The sequence below is a fragment of the Ochotona princeps genome, chromosome 28 (genome assembly GCF_030435755.1).
Source record: "Ochotona princeps isolate mOchPri1 chromosome 28, mOchPri1.hap1, whole genome shotgun sequence".
Taxonomy (NCBI): domain Eukaryota; kingdom Metazoa; phylum Chordata; class Mammalia; order Lagomorpha; family Ochotonidae; genus Ochotona; species Ochotona princeps.
Genome location: NC_080859.1, coordinates 25,009,374 through 25,027,178, shown reverse-complemented (window position 1 = coordinate 25,027,178; position 17,805 = coordinate 25,009,374). Strand labels below are relative to the sequence as shown.

At 49.6% G+C, this 17,805-nt stretch overlaps 1 pseudogene; it reads left to right on the top strand.

The window, feature by feature from the left end:
- The first annotated feature begins 16,529 nt into the window (after positions 1–16,529).
- On the top strand, positions 16,530–17,244 carry LOC131478160 (cyclic AMP-dependent transcription factor ATF-1-like; annotated as a pseudogene).
- Positions 17,245–17,805: the final 561 nt, after the last annotated feature.

Sequence of the window (17,805 nt, the reverse complement as noted above, 5' to 3'; positions counted from 1 at the left end):
ATGTTGCGGCCACTTGGGGAGTGAATCACCAGATGGAAGATCTTCCTCTCTGTCTCTCCTCTCTCTGTATCTCTGACTTTGCAATAAAGATAAAATAAATCTTAAAAAACCAGTGCTGAAGGTTTGAGTTGAGTGTATCCATGCATTAACTATTGTTAGATTCGTCGCTCACCAAATGTTAGATTCCCCGACCACCAGAGAAAGGATAACTCAGCCAAATATATGAAAAGAATTTAGATGGCCTTTATTTCACGGAGCCAGTCATGGGCTTCCCTTCCCCATGCAGCAGAAAGGACATTCGGGAGGGCGTGGGCTGCAGAGGAAGAATAACATGGAAGAGACGGGGAAGGGGCCCTTCTAAAATGTCCATGACATGAAAGCTGAAGCAGGGGTCACCTCGGCCCTTCTTGGTGGGGGGACATGAGTCTGTGCCCCTCATTGGTGCAACGGTGGTCTCACTGCCTGAGGGGGCGGCCAGAATTCCGCCATCCATTGTGATTTTGGTTGGAGGCAAACTCCACCCATCTCCGGCCACCGTGGTAGCCATCATTCCGGCCTCTTGGTAATAGGAAAGAGGGCGACGAAGTCCATCTGGCTGCTTCCTGCTGAAAGGGGTCGTAGTCTCTAAATGAGGTCCGGAAGAGGCTCCACGGGCACCAGAGTGTAGGGCTGGAGCAGCATCTAGTTGAAGGCAGTCTATGGGGCTTTATGAAGTTTCTTCTGAATGAACCTTAGAAAACAAGGGGCAATAGTTCATCAGAGACCTATAATTACTAGTGGAACAAGTATTGGAATAAGCCATGACATGAGTGTGGATCCCCCAATATTGAGACTGAAGTTACTGCTTGAATTGTGCAAATTATTTCATCTGTTTGGTTAACGTGAGGTAGAGAATTATTATGAGTAGGTTCGGAGGCAGGGGAGGCCTTTTGGCATTGAAAGGTTAGTGTGGTAGGCCCTGTCTGTTGCACCTTCCACTGAGATGAGGTAGAGGTTTGGAAAGGATTTAGATGGGAACAATGGCACCAGGAGGTGTGGCCGAGAACTTGGAGAAATCTGTTCGTCAAAGAGGCATTAACAATAAGACTAGCCTTGGTGGGGAGGAATCCTCTCTCCTGCCAGAAGGCTGAGTGTGAGTCAGCAATGATAAAAGCATGCTTGGAGTCAGTGTAGATATTGACTCGTTTTCCCTGAGCTAATGTTAATGCCCGAATCAGTGCACACAGTTCAGCCCTTTGGGGAGGAGGTCCGAGGGACTGTGCCTCAAGCACGGAGTCCAAGGTCACTGTCGCAAAGGCCGCACAGTGATGTCCATCAGGCCTGCACACTGAACTGCCATCCATGAAGAGTGTGAGATCAGGTGATGGGAGAGCTTTATCCTGTGGGCTGTCCCTAGGAGACAAATCAAAATCAGTAATTTGAGGACAGGAGTGTGTAGTGAGTGGCTCCTTAGGGGTTGGGAGAAAGGAGGCCATATTGAGTGGTGGTGATTGGGTCAGAGTGATGTCCGGGCTTTCATTGAAAAGTAGCAGCAACTGTCAGGGCCCCGCATTGAACTGCCACCCACAGTCCACAGAGAGTGAGGTCAGGTGACTGTGGAGGCCAGTAGGAGTCGAGGACGTTTTTCCCATTTGATTCTTCAAGTCGAGTTTGGGCACGGTGTTCTCTTGGTGGTGGTTTCAGTTTGGTGGGGGAGTAATGGGAGGTTGCTAGCCCTGCAAAACAAACTGGTTAATGGTTTGGCTAGACATTGAGTGGTGACACAAGAGGGAAGGGAGGGATTACTTATCAAAAGTCCCTTTGAAAGGATGGCTGGAGTTCCTCCTGAAGCTCCCTGGGATATGCAGTCTCTAAGGGTGGGTCTTGAGGAGCTTCTCAGGGTACCTCTGTGCTGGCAGATGGATCACTGTGGTAAGTGTTGACCTTCTGAGCAGACTCCGCATTCGCACCGTCTTCAGATGGAGTGTCCATTTGGCTTTGGCAGGGAACTAGGGTCACTTGTACTCAGCCCCAATATCCCAGCCTTTTGCTGTATGATATTACTGGGGAGACTTGGGCTGCAACATGTGTGAAAGAGTGGTGAAGACTGTCTAGAAAGGCTTTAAGAAAGAAACAAGTTATAAAAAGGAGCAACAAAATAACATAGATGGTTGTGGGAAAGAGAAACTTTTCTGACCGTGTTCTAGTGGAGATAAACCAGCCTGCTGTTGGTCCTATGCTCTTTTTCTCCCCCTGCTCATGGGGACTCTGGCTGCCAGCAAGAGCTAGGGTGATTCCTTTGCTTTCTGAGCTCAGCAGGAGCAAAGGAAGGGCCTGCGATAAGGCCAGGGCTCCAGCTGACAGTGACCTTCAAGGCTCAGTGCCAGCTAGCAAACACTGATTTTGACGCCTTATATACATGTGCACTTGAGTTTTAAGTCTAGATGCACCCAGGAAAATAGTGAAGTTGCTTAGGTGCATGTGAGGCCCAGGACCATCTATCTCTTCATGTGGGGTGCTGGAAGAGACGACATAAAGGAAGTGTGGAACTCCATGGGGAGACCTCCCGCTGACCTTCCGTTGACCTCCCATTGCCCTGCTGGACAGAGAGGAGAGCTGGCCTTGAAAGGGAGGCTGATACAGAACAGATGATGACTCAGGATAGAATATACAGCTTTACCTGTGATGCTGTTGACTGTAGGCCATCCCTTCATGGCGATGAACACTTCAAGAGCTGGGCAGAGTGAAAGGCTTTCTAGCTGGTGGCCCACCACGGTCCTGACCCAAGGATTCTTTGACTCCCAGGACAGTCCCATTCCTAGTGGCCTGGCTCTTGGCAGAGCTGACAAGATGCTTTGAAAGCCACTTGTATGATTGGCAGCTGGTGGCCCATTCTTCTGGATTCCCAAATTGCAAGCAGGTGTGACTTGAGGATGGACTGGACTTGCTGGGTCTCCTTGAGAATAGGTTAGTGTATAAAGCCAGGCCTCCTGTTGTCTAGCTCACTATTCTTCCTCTGGGCCCTGGTTGAAATGGGTCACAGAGGCAGTCTTGGGATGTCAGCCCAGGGGATGTTCAATTCTATCCCTAAATGCTTTAATGCACTGAGCTAGAAATTTGTAGTCATGGACACATCCTGACACTTATAAGGTGATGTCCATGAGGAGATAATTAGGCTAATAAGTTAGCCACACCGTTAAGGTTTGGAGATCAAACTGTGCACTCTGAGTCCTCAGTGTCAGAGAGAGAGACAAGAGGCGAGGTGAAGAAAGGGGTTGGAAACACCAGACTAATTACATAACATTGTCAAGTGAAAACTGTCAGATAAAAGCTCTAAAAACATCTACCTAAGGTCTGAAGTCCGCTGTACATTTGAAACAAGAAAAATAACGTGGGCCCGGCGGCGTGGCCTAGCTGCTAAGGTCCTCGCCTTTAACGCGCCAGGATCCCATATGGGCACCGGTTCTAATCCAGGCAGCTCCACTTCCCATCCAACTCTCTGCTTGTGGCCTGGGAAGGCAGTCGAGGACGGCCCAAAGCTTTGGGACCCTGCACCCGCGTGGGAGACCTGGAAGAGATTTCGGGCTCCCGGCTTCGGATCGGCGCAGCACCGGCCATTGCGGACACTTGGGGAGTGAGTCATCGGATGGAAGATCTTCCTCTCTTTCTCTCCTCCTCTCTGTATATCTGACTATGTAATAAAAATAAATAAATCTTAAAAAAGAAAAAAGAAAAAGAAAAACAACACATCTTACAAGAACTGTAAAAGTTAATTTACAAGATCAAAAACATGTTTTGATCAATAAACAGATAATAACACAGGATGACAATTTCAAATTTTTTTCAAAAAAGCTCCACGTCCCATCCAGCTCCCTGCTTGTGGCCTGGGAAAGCAGTCAAGGACGGCCCAAAGCTTTGGGACCCTGTACCCGCATGGGAGACCTGGAGGAGGTTCCTGGCTCCTGGCTTTGGATCGGTGCAGCACCGGCCACTGCCACTGCAGTCACTTGGGGAGTGAGTCACAGGATGGAATATCTTTGTCTCTCCTCCTCTCTTATATCTGACTTTACACTAAAAATAAATAAATCATTTAAAGAAATGCTTATTGCTCTGAACTCAAGTTACTAGTTAGTTTTTCTTTTCAGGCTTTTTGCTCTTCTTTTTTTCCTCCTTTAAAGACATGTTCATTAGTTCATCCTTACCCCGCTCCCATGGGAGGAGAGTTTGACAAAAGAGGCAAAGAAGGTTAAAACAGCAGAGCAGGACAGGGAAAAGGCAGGTGCAGGAGTGGGGCGAGGGGCGGGCCAGTGCCCTGGTTCCCGACTCTGGTGCTGGTGGGGAAGTGGGAGGAGGAGCTTGGCCCATGGGTGATAGTATGGATAGTATTAGACTCAGCAGCATGGTAGGGTGTACTGAATATTGACCAAGTGCTGTTATTTCCTTTAGGCTTACTGAAGCAAACATAGTGCTTCCACAAATATCTAATCTGTCGGGAGGTAGGAGTTTGGCAGAAGAAAATCACAGTCTATATGAAACTGTACCACATAATTCAAAATTCGAAGAAAAATATATTTTAAGAAAAGAAATATGCTTTGCTGCATGATTGACGTGAGACTTGAGTTCAAAACGTTCTTTTGCATGTGGCCTGAATGAGTTGGTTTTACCTAGAGCATTTCTTAGACAAGGTATGAAGTGATGTTTGCCTAGAACATCACACCACATCAGGTACCCTTGGTTGACATACTGCTACCCATCCCTGGGTACTGGGGCACTTGGGAGGCTGGGTGTGGTTTCTCCCATTCTCTGCTCCCTACTGCCAGATGTAGGAAGAAGAAAAAGAAAATCTGGAAACAATGGGATCACCCACTTTCCCCTAACAGTTGATCCTTCCCACCCTGATCAACTCTGTCAATATCGTAAAAAAATAAAAACTATAAAAGACAATCTTTTATGTGTTATCTAGGCCCTTATTTGTTGGATAGCCAAAACCTGCTAATTTGCTATGAATAAAGATTTAAATAATTATGATATTTCAAATAAAAGTACCAGAAATGTAGGACTTATTTTTTTCAAACCTTGAGTTTTTAGAAAAAAAAAAATGAAATCACCAAAACAATTAGTAAAATGTATTAAATGAACATGACGGTTTAAACACATACTAGAGAACAACTTAGAAAAAGGCATGATAAATGTAAATATTTTCCACAAGTGCAAATAAAGACTGCATTTACAAAACAAATAAAAATGATGACAGATCACTTTTAAAGAAATACTGCAATGCCCAAACTGGCAAAAGGCACGCACATTCATTGCATGGAGAAGACACTGCCAATAGTACGACAAATATATGTGCATTTGGCTAATGTGAGGGTAGGAGCAATGGTAGGCATTTGACACAGAAGTTAAGGTGCCGTTTGATATGTGCACCCAAATCAGAGGAACTGGGCTGTGCTCCTGGTGCGGGCCTAATTCCAGCTGCCTGCTAGTGTGCCCTCTGGGAGGCAGCCGGTCAGGCCCAATCCATGGGTCCCTACCATCTGTGTTCCCAGCTTGGGGCAACCCTGACTGTAGCAGGCATCTGAGGACTGAACCAGCCTACGGGAGAAATGTCTCTCTTTCAAATAACTGAATATTTTCAAAACAATTCTATTCAGTGTAAGACAACTCAAAATATTATACAAGCTAGTCAGAAAAAAAATCACAAAGTTTGCAATCAAACTTCAACAAAAGTTGTAACACAAGGCCAAATACAACCCAAGGCTGTATTTCCCAGCCTGTCGAGAAAGTTCACGATGAGGCAGTTGGAATTATATCAAAGGTACTGCCCAGATACCAGGTGGGGGCGCATTTTAACTTATACTAATATGAAACATTCTGATACAAATGTCCAAATGTCAAAAGTCTGACGATCATGCATTGCTATCAGTTTTAATTACTGTCTTAATAAAAACGTAAAGGCCCTGAGGTCTGAAAACTGCAAGTGGCTTTAAAAGCCTACAGCTGCATTCAAAACGCTCTGTGGAGTCAACGCTTCCCTCCTGGTGTTGGTTCATGAGTTTATGCTTTAGTCATGGCTGCTTAAAGCTTTTATGAATAACAGTTTTGTACTCTTCTTTAAAAAACACAGCCATTTAAATAGGGTTAATTCACACTAATAAAAGCAGTGTCAATTGGTGGTCATTTTAAAACATCAGCTAAAGAACTAAAAACTTGACAATATATATATACTACAAGAACTACTTGTTCTGTCATATCCTGTGTGTTGTATGTGTGCTTACTGTGTTTCTACATGATAAAATTTATTGAAGAAACACGTTCTAATTGGCTAAAAAAGAACACTCATAAATTAAGACTGCTACATAGCTTAATATGTTTGTGATTCATGTGACATATAGGCTGTTTGGGACATGTGGTAGAAAGAAATCAAAATGCTTTTAGGTCATTGACACATTCATGATCTAGTTTACCGGGGAAACAATAGACTCTTGTGTTACACATTCAATATCAAATCCCATTTAGCTTCTACATTTGTTTGATACAATTCATAACTGAAAATATAACCATGTTGGTCTATCATTTTCTACTCTTAAATAGTGTATATATCATTCAAGTACATAAATGTAAGAGATACATGTCTCCCATACATGTACTCAAGTCTTAACATCTGTAGAACATATTGGACACTTGGGTCAGTGTTTTCCTAGGTTGTTCATATGTAACAGATAAATTCTAAAGGTCTCAGTTAATTACCCAGAAAACAAATATGCAAGCCATGCCTTATTCCATCGTTTCTCCTTGGTGCTGAGATGAAAAACTCATTCTACTCTGAAGGAATTTCAAGATGGTTACTTAGATCGCCAGACCTTAGAGAGGGATGGGTATCTTTCTCTGTAATCGTGCCAACATATACACCACGTGTTTCTGTAGTTTGGGGTTGAGAGGTCTTTCAGCATGAGCTCCTCTGCACTGCTGGCAATCAGGACTTCCAAATCGGAATCAGTGTGGAGCACTCCTCTGTACGGCATACAGAGGAAGAACAAGACCATCTAGGATAGAACCTCCAGTTTCAAAGTGGGTTTAGCATCACCAACTCAATGAATCTAATATATCCAATCCATAAAAGACAAAAATTGCAAGACGGTATCAGTCTGTAGAGAGGAAAATCAATGCACAGACTTCCTCATCAATTTACACAAAAATCATCCATGAGAACCCCAAGAGTACCAGTCACCTGGTATAGGTGTAACTCAAAACAGAACCTAACATGATCACACCACGGGGCCCAACAGAGTCTTGCCCCAAGGACAGCAAGAACAGGATGGGGAACGTTCTGAAAACTGTCATTTCTGCTGAAGCCAGAAAGGAAAGATACATCGTGTAAATGGAAGAAACATGATAAATGAAGACAGGATCATCTTTATCAAGCAGAGGTTTTCTGCTGGAGCTCCCCCTTCGGTGTGAGTGTCAGGCAAAGAGGGTAAAGCCAGCCATGACACTGGCAGAGTAACCTGCAGGCATGAAGGCAGCTGGGGCTTGCTGGCTGCATGGGCACTGGTAGTCACTGGCTAGGGAGATGACCCTGGGTGCTCAAGGAGCATATGGGCCAGGGTGATGAGGATGCCTGTTCCCCGCACCTCTTCTGCGAGCCACCCCATGACAGTAACAAGTGGAAGGGCAGCTGTGAGTGTGAGGGCGACCACTGAAATGGTCTCCGTTGCAGGCCAGACTGGGACTGGGGTTGTGGGTGTGTGTGGCTCTCTCAGGAAGCAATCCGTGAGATGGATGACTCTGAGCGTCGAGGTAGGGCATGGCAGAGTCTCCAAGGACTCTGGGGAAAGAAGGAGTGGATGTAGCAAAGCAAGTGAGAGAGGCCTCCAGGGGTGCAGGTATTGGCCCTGTCAGGTGGGCAGTCTCCCCAGGGAAATGAGGAGAGGAGAGTGCAGCCTGAGCCTGGAGATTGGAAGCCGTGCTCCACATGGGGTCACTTGGGTAGTTGGTAAGCAACATGGAAGCATCTATGAGAGCTGGAGACGTGAGGGCAGACAGTGGGGAGGAGCTCCCCCAAATCTCTGTGTGACTGAGTCTGCTCGAGTTCAGTAGGGCTGACTCACCCAGCATTGTGGGGCCAGTGGGAGAGTTGCAAGAAGAGATGGAAGAAAGACTGAGAGATAGGTGTGATGGGATGACAGTCGGGGGAGAGGAACATTGCAAAGTTCTGGAAACACCACAAGTTCCCTGAGTCTGGAGGGCTGACTTCCCCTCAGCTGTCATGTTGGTGTGCAATGAAGAGGGTGAGATAGAAGAGACACTGAGGGACCCAGGACAGAGAGACCTTAAAGGCCCCAACTCACAAGCAGTCCCCTGAAACACGTGGTCTGACTCAGGTGGAAAACCGTGCATTGTTGGGGAGTAGCTAGTTGAAACAGGAAAGGGATTAAGGTGTGAGAGTGCTGGGACACTGTTGATGGTGGAAGAAGCATCTGAAAGGCCTGAGAGAACGGCAGGTCCCTGAGACAGGAGAGCAAACTTCTCCTCAACCGTAAAGTCACGTGGGGAAGAGTGTGAGATGGGAGAGAGAAGGAGGGATGGCAGTGATGTGCCAGGGGAAATAGGAGAGGAACATCGGGGTTCCAATGCAGACAGGGCACTGGAACACGAGGGGGCATAGTGAGAAGATACCGAGGTAAATACTGGGGAGTGGGGCTCTGGTGTACCCTCAGAAGAACATTCAGATGGAACCCCAATCTCCTCCATGGTAGACATGAGGGCCCAGTCTACTGCTCCCAATGAGCCTGGCCTTTCCTCCAGGCCGAACTCCCTCTGGTTGGGGTCCTCACCGAGAAATCTCGGGATGGTAGGGGAGTAGCTGGGAGACAGAGGAGACAGTGGTGGGAGAGAGTTCATGGGGGAGGAATAGGGTGAATTTCTTGTAGGACTAGGTTCTTCCTCCTTTAGGGGGGCTGACTCCTCCACAATGAAACAACTGCTACTGAAGGAGCAGGATGATGTGGAAGACACACTGATGCACACAGGACTGGGAGACCTTAACTTCCCAGAGTTGGCAGGAATCCCATGGCATAGGTTGTCTGACTCAGGCTGAAGTGTTGGCATAGTTGGGGAGTAGCTAGGTGCCACGGGATGGGCATTGGATGGCACTGCAGAATTGGGTGTCAAAGGGGAGGAGGTGCCAGCACGGGGAGAGTGATGTATGGATGGGCATGGTTGTGTTGGTGACAATGAGAGGTGGCGTGAAGCCAATGGGGAAATGGCACCATATGTGGGGCTCCCTGTGGAGGATGCTTGCACAGTGAAGGGGTCACTGGGACCCAAGGGAGGATTGTGAGGGTACTCAGGCGGGGTGAAGACTGTGGAATCAGGCTCTGGTGTGCCCTCAGAAGAACATTCAGATGGAACCCCAATCTCTTCCATGGTAGACATGAGGGCCCAGTCTACTGCTCCCAATGAGCCTGGCCTCTCCTCCAGGCCGAACTCCCGCTGGTTGGTGTCCTCACCGAGAAATCTCGGGACGGTAGGGGAGTAGCTGGGAGACAGAGGAGACAGTGGTGGGAGAGAGTTCATGGGGGAGTAACAGGGTGAATTTCCTGCCACACTAGGAGCTCCCTCATTCACAGGGGCTGACTCCTCCACAATGATACAACTGCTACTGAAGGAGCAGGATGATGTGGAAGACAGACTGATGCACACAGGACTGGGAGACCTTAACTTCCCAGAGTTGGCAGGAATCCCATGGCATAGGTTGTCTGACTCAGGCTGAAGTGTTGGCATAGTTGGGGAGTAGCTAGGTGCCACGGGATGGGCATTGGATGGCACTGCAGAATTGGGTGTCAAAGGGGATGAGGTGCCAGCACAGGGAGAGTGATGTATGGATGGGCATGGTTGTGTTGGTGACAATGAGAGGTGGCGAGAAGCCAATGGGGAAATGGCACCATATGTGGGACTCCCTGTGGAGGATGCTTGCACAGTGAAGGGGTCACTGGGACCCAAGGGAGGATTGTGAGGGTACTCAGGCGGGGTGAAGACTGTGGAATCAGGCTCTGGTGTGCCCTCAGAAGAACATTCAGATGGAACCCCAATCTCCTCCATGGTAGACATGAGGGCCCAGTCTACTGCTCCCAATGAGCCTGGCCTTTCCTCCAGGCCGAACTCCCTCTGGTTGGTGTCCTCACCGAGAAATCTCGGGATGGTAGGGGAGTAGCTGGGAGACAGAGGAGACAATGGTGGGAGAGAGTTCATGGGGGAGGAATAGGGTGAATTTCTTGTAGGACTAGGTTCTTCCTCCTTTAGGGGGGCTGACTCCTCCACAATGAAACAACTGCTACTCAAGGAGCAGGATGATGTGGAAGACAGACTGATGCACACAGGACTGGGAGACCTTAACTTCCCAGAGTTGGCAGGAATCCCATGGCATAGGTTGTCTGACTCAGGCTGAAGTGTTGGCATAGTTGGGGAGTAGCTAGGTGCCACGGGATGGGCATTGGATGGCACTGCAGAATTGGGTGTCAAAGGGGAGGAGGTGCCAGCACGGGGAGAGTGATGTATGGATGGGCATGGTTGTGTTGGTGACAATGAGAGGTGGCGTGAAGCCAATGGGGAAATGGCACCATATGTGGGGCTCCCTGTGGAGGATGCTTGCACAGTGAAGGGGTCACTGGGACCCAAGGGAGGATTGTGAGGGTACTCAGGCGGGGTGAAGACTGTGGAATCAGGCTCTGGTGTGCCCTCAGAAGAACATTCAGATGGAACCTCAATCTCCTCCATGGTAGACATGAGGGCCCAGTCTACTGCTCCCAATGAGCCTGGCCTTTCCTCCAGGCCGAACACCTTCTGGTTGGTGTCCTCACCGAGAAATCTCGGGACGGTAGGGGAGTAGCTGGGAGACAGAGGAGACAGTGGTGGGAGAGAGTTCATGGGGGAGGAATAGGGTGAATTTCTTGCAGGACGAGATTCTCCCTCATTCATGGAGTCTGACTCCTCCACAATGATACAACTGCTACTCAAGGAGCAGGATGATGTGGAAGACACACTGATGCACACAGGACTGGGAGACCTTAACTTCCCAGAGTTGGCAGGAATCCCATGGCATAGGTTGTCTGACTCAGGCTGAAGTGTTGGCATAGTTGGGGAGTAGCTAGTTGCCACGGGATGGGCATTGGATGGCACTGCAGAATTGGGTGTCAAAGGGGAGGAGGTGCCAGCACGGGGAGAGTGATGCATGGATGGGCATGGTCGTGTTGGTGACAATGAGAGGTGGCGTGAAGCCAATGGGGAAATGGCACCATATGTGGGGCTCCCTGTGGAGGATGCTTGCACAGTGAAGGGGTCACTGGGACCCAAGGGAGGATTGTGAGGGTACTCAGGTGGAGTGAAAACTGTGGAGTCAGACTCTGTTGTGCCCTCAGAAGAACATTTAAATGGAATCCCAGTCTCCTCCATGGTAGACATGAGGGCCCAGTCTACTGCTCCCAATGAGCCTGGCCTCTCCTCCAGGCCGAACTCCCTCTGGTTGGTGTCCTCACCGAGAAATCTCGGGACGGTAGGGGAGTAGCTGGGAGACAGAGGAGACAGTAGTGGGAGAGAGTTCATGGGGGAGGAATAGGGTGAATTTCCTGCCACACTAGGAGCTCCCTCATTCACAGGGGCTGACTCCTCCACAATGATACAACTGCTACTGAAGGAGCAGGATGATGTGGAAGACAGACTGATGCACACAGGACTGGGAGACCTTAACTTCCCAGAGTTGGCAGGAATCCCATGGCATAGGTTGTCTGACTCAGGCTGAAGTGTTGGCATAGTTGGGGCGTAGCTAGGTGCCACGGGAGAGAGCCTCTGTGTTTGTGCTGAGGGGATGGGAGACTGGATGGGGAGCTCTTGGAAGATCTGGGCATCCCCAGGTGGGTCATGTGTGATGGTGCTAACCCCTTCCAAGTCATTGCAGAGCTGTTCTTGGGAGCCAGGGCAATCCCCTCGGGTAGGGGTTGAGCTGCATGAGGAGGGAAGGGTGAACATGTGGTAGATGGTGGACACCCCTGAGGACTCAGAGTATGGCCCTGGGGATGACACTGCAGAATCGGGTGTCCTAGGGGAGGAGGTGCCAGAAGGGGGAGAGTGATGTATGGATGGGCATGGTTGTGTTGGTGACAATGACAGGTGGCGTGAAGCCGTTGGGGAAATGTCGCCACATGTGGGGCTCCCTATGGGCGATGTTTGCACAGTGAAGTGGTGGCTCGAACACCCGTCAGATCCACTGGGCGATGCTGGTCTGATGTCTGGGGAGTCAGGTCTGGAGAAGCCTGCAGAAGGACTGGATTGGTCCCTAGTCTTCACTGAGAAAGACATTATTACAGGAAGTAAGCTGCTATTCCCTGGCCTGTGTTCAAATCTACAATTGAGAGGCCCTGAAAAGGATTTTGAGCCTGAGGATACGAGGTTGGGGCTGTGGTGCGTTAAGAGTGAGGCTGTGTGTGTGTGTGTGCGTGTGTGTATACTTATGTGTGTATTGTTTGTGTGTGTGTGTGCATGTGAGTTGTGTGTGTGTGTTGGATGTGTGTCTGTGTGTGTGTGTGTGTGTGTCTCTGTGTGTCTGCCTTAGGCTATGGGAAAGCCTGTGTGAAAAACGCGGAAATAACCAGAACACAGATGACAGGTCCACTCACACAAGTGTTCTGTCACTCCGTGTCACGATTCAAAGTCGCAGGATGCTCGCAAGATGCTCGCTGGAAGCTCGCCGGATGCTCGCAGGATGCTCTGGGAAGCTGTGCAGCGCAGAAACCTGCTCTGGCATTCACTTTCCTCAGAGAGAATCCAAGCTCATTGCCTTGGCAACAGCCTTAAATACCCGAGGTGGGCGGGGCTTAGCGGAAGGGGCGGGACTTCCTGTCAACTGACAGTCTAACTGCCACCTAGACTCCGCCCACACGCAGTCGCTCTTCTGATTGGACCATCTGCCTGTCACTCTGAGGCCTCATCCAAAGCCGACCCGGGGGTGTCCCACTCCCTGCATCTGTTTATGCCTTTCATCCCTGTGGTGTGAATAGCTTCACCCCCATCCCTGGTATTTTTCACCTGAGGTAGTTTGTGTAGAAACAGACACTGCCCTGTGAATTCATTTGAGAAACCCCCATGGCCTGTCAACAGTGAACTCATTGGATTGGGATGTGTTCCCTGATGCCTATTAACATAATCAGATCACCTGGGCAGGGCTTGCAGGGAGTTATTTTGATAATCCCATGATTTAGACTGAAGTTCAACGGCTCTGGTTTGCACCCTCCTCCACCTGTCCTCTAGGGTCAGTTCCCTCTTCAGCCCTGGGGTGAAGTTTGGATCCCACCCAGCACATTCCAATCTTTGAGGTGACACAAGCAAACACTGCCAGCGTCCATCACCCCGTGAAGGGACCATCAACGCCCTGAAGGAGAGCAGGCTCACCTGAAGACCTCCCAGAACAACAGGCTCACACGTTGGTCACCTGGAGGGCAGCCTGCACAGCGGACCTGGGCAGATGTGCTTCCTCCCAGGCAGCAGGGACAAGGCCGTTCTACTGAACACAGAAAGAAAATGTGGACTAAACAGAGAGCAAGTGCCAAGGGTCTGTGGTGATCTTTTGTGCCCACAATATTGAATTTTTCTCTTTCTTAAGATTTACTTATTCTTCTTGAAAGGCAGATATACAGAGAGGAGGAGAGACAGGAAGATCTTCTGTCTGATCATTCCCTCCCAAAGCAGCCGCAGCCATCAGAGTTGATCCCATCTGAGGCCAGGAGGCAGGAGCACCTCTCATGTCTCCCACTCAGGTGCAGGGTTCCAAACCAAGGCTTTGGACTGGCCTTGACTGCTTTCCCAGGCCAGAAGCAGGGAGCTGGATGGCAAGTGGGGCTGCAGACACAAAACCACACCCATATGGGATCCTGGTGCTTGCAAGGCAAGGACTTTTAGCCCCTGGGCTATTGCACCGGGCCCTTGGTATGATGTTTTCACAGGCCAAGACAAACAGCTGAATCCTTGCTGCTCTGGCTCCCCGCTTGCTTGCTCCCGGTGCAGAAACCAGTGCTTGTACCTGATCAAAGCTTGTGACAGGGGTCACTCAGGGCTCAGCCCAGTGTTGTATTATCCAGTACTCTCTGTTGTCCAGGGTCCCTTAGGATGCCCGGCTGGGTGAGCACTCAAGGCAGGGCACTCCACCCTCCACACTTAACTCAGGGACACCAGTCACACCCCTAGACACACAGGGTGGGCCCTTGCATCCAAGACGTCACGTGGGGTCCTCTTAGCTTCTGAGATAACCTGGCAAATATGCTTTCTTTGGAGAAAATTGTTTAGTAATAAATTGTTTCATTCAAATAAAAGCATCAAATGTATAACCACAGGTATTGACTATTAGCAATTAGATAAAAATATCCATACTAGCTATTGTGAATACATTTTGAGGAATATTCCATCAGGGCCTGGCTCCTGGCCTTGCCCTGTGCAGCCCTGAGAATTTCAACCTTTTGGGAGCAGGAACCACCAGATAGAAGCTTTCTCTCTGTTTCTGTCCTTTCCTGTCTCTGCCTAACTCTTTCCAAATAAATAAATACATTTTTAAAACACCTAACGATAAATGACCTTGTGTTGACTCAAATACTAGTTGAAATGAGACCTTGGTAAATCACAGAGTATTGTCATAAAATACAATGGGTTTGGGCCCAGCGCGATGGCCTAGTGCCTAAGATCCTCCCCTGGAACGTGCTGGGATCCCATATGGGCGCCGGTTCTAATGCCGGCAGAGCCACATCCCATCCAGCTCCCTGCTTCTGGCCTGGGAAAGCAGTTGAGGACTGTCCAAGCCCTTGGGACCCTGCACCTGTGTGAGAGATTTGAAGAAGTTCCTGGCTCCTGGCCTCGGATCGGCACAGCACTGGCCATTGCGCTCACTTGGGGAGTGAATCAACAGGATGGAAGATCTTCCTCTCTGACTCTCCTCCTCTCTGTATATCCAAGTTTCCAATAAAAATAAAATATTTTTTTGAAAAATGCAACTGAAATAGAAAAGAATCAGATTACAACAATGTATATCTATTCCTTCACTGCCTGAGCTCCCACTGTGTCAGGCAGGAAACAAGGGGTAGATGCAGCTCCATCAGCAAAGCTCTGATGTGTGAGAAACTTATCCACACAGCAAATACTGTGGGGTTTGCCTGTGCGCCGCCCCCCCCCCCCCAGTTTACGTTGGAAACTTTGTTCCCAAACTCACATGCTGATTGCACTTGGAGGTGATTAGGTGCAGCTGAGGCCATCAGGTAGGGCTGCCAAGAGGCATGAGTGGCTTTAGAAAAAGTAGAAGAGGGCCCGGCGCCATGGCCTAGCGGCTAAAGTCCTCCTTACCTTGCACGTGCCGGGATCCCATATGGGCGCTGGTTCTATTTTTCTTTCTTTTTTTTTTTAAGATTTATTTATTTTTATTACAAAGTCAGATATACAGAGAGGAGGAGAGACAGAGAGGAAGATCTTCCGTCCGATGATTCACTCCCCAAGTAAGCGCAATGGCCGATGAACCAGGAGCGTTTTCCAGGTCTCCCACGAGAGTGCAGGGTCCCAAAGCTTTTGGCTGTCCTGGACTGCTTTCCCAGGCCACAAGCAGGGAGCTTGATGGGAAGTGGAACTACTGGGATTAGAACTGCTGTCCATATGGGATCCCGGGGAGTTGAAGCTGAGGACTTTAGCCGCTAGGCCACGATGCCAGGCCCGGCGCTGGTTCTAAACCCGGAAGCTTCATGGGAACATGTGGTCACAGCAGAGTCCCTAGGGCATTCCAAGTCAGACTGTCACTTTGCAACAAGAAGTTTGTGACGACAACGTGCGGACGGACAAATCTCTTCTAGCTGTAGTGGAATTTCCATGGATTTTGACGTGAGCTGGAGTCAGGAAGGAATGTCGCAGCAGAAGGGGGCTCGCCAACACAGAACCTCTGTGCAGAGATGGAGCCAGGACTGTTGCTCCTGGGCACTTTTGGCCTCCACTGACATTGCTGTTTTAACTATAGTTTCTAGGCCCCCCGGCCTGCTGGAGATCATGCCGCCCAAGCCCCGGCAGCCCCGGGGTGCCGAGCACACAGCAGCTTGGGGTGTGCTCAGGGACACTGGGGACACTGGGGACACCGCTTCTCCCTGCTCCGCCCGACCCTCGGGTGCAGCGGGTGGGGGAGGAAGTCCCCTGCCTGCAGCGGGTGGGGGAGGAAGCGGTCCACAAACTCGTGGCCATCTGGGAGGGAGGCGGGGGAGGCCAGTTGCAAGTTCCCGCCCCTGGGGAGGGCAACCAGGCCGCAGCCCTGGGTGATTAGGGAAGATTCCCACAAGAGCAAAGCTTCAGGGGCAGCACCTCAGGCTGGTTCAGCACTTCAGGGAGCTCATATTTCTAGACAGCTTAGTTTCCTATTATCGCTAATATTTCTGAGAAGAATGTTGTCGGAGTTTTGACAGGGATTGCATTGACTCTGGAGAATACTTTGGGTCATGTGGATATTTTGATGCTATAGAGTCTTCCGATCCTGGAGCATGGTATCATCTTTATCTGACGCTGAGCAGTCCCAGGACCCTTGGGACAGCATGGACTCCTCCCAGAAAGCCCACGGGATCCTGGTACGGCGGCCGTCTTACAGAAACATACTAATAGACCTGCCTTGGGAAGATACACTGGGCAGAAAAGGAGACGGAGAAAACCCCAGCGTGTCTGCTGTCACGTCTCTGTCTGTCCCGAGCAGACGAGCAGTGGACAGACAGTCCATGGCCTTTGCCCCACATGGAGCCTTGCAGTTGGCCAGTCCGGGCACGGATGGCACTCAGGGTCTGAGGACATTGACCGTGGCAAGCTCAGGCAGTGCCCAGCAAGGGAGGATTCTCCAGGATGCGCAGCCCTCTGATGGACAGCAGATTCTTGTGCGCAGCAAGCAGGTGGTGGGACAGACTGCATGGGGAGATGTGCAGACCTACCAGATGCGGACCACACCCTCAGCGACTTCACTGCCACCAACCGTGGGGATGACGTCACCGCTGACCCTGACATCACAGGCAACTAAAACAGATGGCCCCCAGCTGGAAAGAGAAACACGGCTGATGAGAAACAGGGAAGCTGCTAGAGAATGGCACAGAAAGAAGAAAGAATATGTGAAATGCCTGGAAAATGGAGCTGCAGTCCTGGAAAATCAAAATCAAACCCTAATAGAAGAGTTAACAAACTGTAAAGGATCTTTATTCCCACAAAAGTGCTTGATTCTTGAGAAAGAAAATATTTTTGTGGGGCCCAGCGGCGTGGCCTAGCTGCTAAAGTCCTCGCCTTGAACGCCCTGGGATCGCATATGGGCGCTGATTCTAATCCCGGCAGCTCTTCCTCTCTGTCTCTCCTCCTCTCTGTATATCCGGCTTTCTAATAAAAATGAATAAATCTTTAAAAAAAAAAAACAAAATAAACAGTTTACCCTGTAGGCTTGCATTTTTTGCTGTTTCCTGAAATTGACCTTTTTTGGTTGTTGTGCATGTGTGTTGTGTGTTTTATTTCTGCTAATAAATTCTAAATCACGGGACCGGTGGCATGGCCTAGCTGCTAAAGTCCTCACCTTGAACGTGTCGGGATCCCATATGGGCACCAGTTCTAATCCCGGCAGCTCCACTTCCCATCCAGCTCCCTGCTTTTGGCCTGGGAAAGCAGTTGAGGACGGCCCAAAGCTTTGGGCCCCTGCACCCATGTGGGAGACCCGGAAGAGGTTCCAGGTTCCTGGCTTCGGATTGGCGCAGCACCGGCCGTTGTGGCTCACTTGGGGAGTGAATCATCAAA